Consider the following 1334-nt stretch of genomic DNA (forward strand, 5'->3'; position numbering starts at 1 on the left):
GAGCAGTGAGTGATGGTAGCCAGTCCTTTGCCCATTTTTTGATTGGGTTGTTTCGCTTTGTGTTGTTAAGTTTTAGAAGGTTTACATTTTTGATGGTAGGCCTTTATCTGATATATGGTTCTGGAAAATTTTCCCCAGTCTGTAGGTTGCCTTTTATTTTGTTGATAGAGTGCTTTGATGAACAGAAGTATTTAATTTTTATGAGGTCCCATTTGTCTATTTTGTCTTTTGCTGCTTGTGCTTTTGTTGTCATATCTGATAATACGTCATTAAAACTAGGGCCCACATGATTCTGTATACAGTATTCTTAAGTTAATATTTTCACAGTATACTGTCTTTGGTCCATATATGACAATAAAGTGATCATCTAAAAATTTCATTTCTTGTAAAAATACTATAATGGACTATGAGGCCCAAAATGATTCTGTAAAAGCAAAGAGTTTCCATTACTGAGACCAAGCAACCTGGTTTTCTGTTTTTACTTAAACGCAGGACCAAAACAACTCATGAATCACTTCCTCTGTAAGAAAATGATTGCAGACTAGGTGGTCGTTATCCAAACCCTGCACCAGTCGCACTCTGCCAGCCCCATTTCCTCAGGACCTTATGTCTTTCAGAGGCGCTGGCTTCTTCTGGAATACAATGACCAACTTCCTCTAATTTCCTCCCGGTCCAGGTGCTGTGGCGATACCAGGTGGCGGCAGTGGGTTGAGCCTAATCTTTTAAAAGCAAACATCCACTGTGCTAAAGGTCAACTAGGGTTTTCACCACTATATTTTGAAGTCCTTGACGTGTTTTAAACTCTTAATCGATGTTATTAACAAAAAAGTTAACTTTATAAAACGTTGAAGATTTTCTCTCAGCCTTTGTTCCAAAGGTTTGCAACCATAATAATCTGTTACTTTGGAAGGGAAGTTCTGTTCATTTTTTTCTTTTAGATAACCTAACTTTTGTATTCAATAAGTATTTACTGAGTGCCTACAATGTGCTAGGCCCTGTACTATGGATCTGAATTATCAGTGATCAAAACAAGTTTAAAAAAAAATCTTTGCCCTTGAGGAGCCTATGTTCTAGTAGGTATAGACAGACAATAAGTAACAAACATAAAAATAAGTAAATTATTTAGTATGTTACAAGATGCTAAGTGCTATGGGGGGGGGAATAAGAAGCATTGGTGTTGCAATGGTTAAGTACTTGGCTACTGACCAAAAGATTGGCAGTTCAATCCTGCTCAGGGGCTGTACTGGAGAAAGACCTGTCAATCTGCTCCTGTAAAGATTACAGCCTAGAAGACCTTATGGGGCAGTTCTGCTGTCATACGGGGTCACTATAAG

Source organism: Trichechus manatus, unplaced genomic scaffold, assembly GCF_000243295.1.
Source record: "Trichechus manatus latirostris isolate Lorelei unplaced genomic scaffold, TriManLat1.0 scaffold00292, whole genome shotgun sequence".
Classification (NCBI taxonomy): Eukaryota; Metazoa; Chordata; class Mammalia; order Sirenia; family Trichechidae; genus Trichechus; species Trichechus manatus.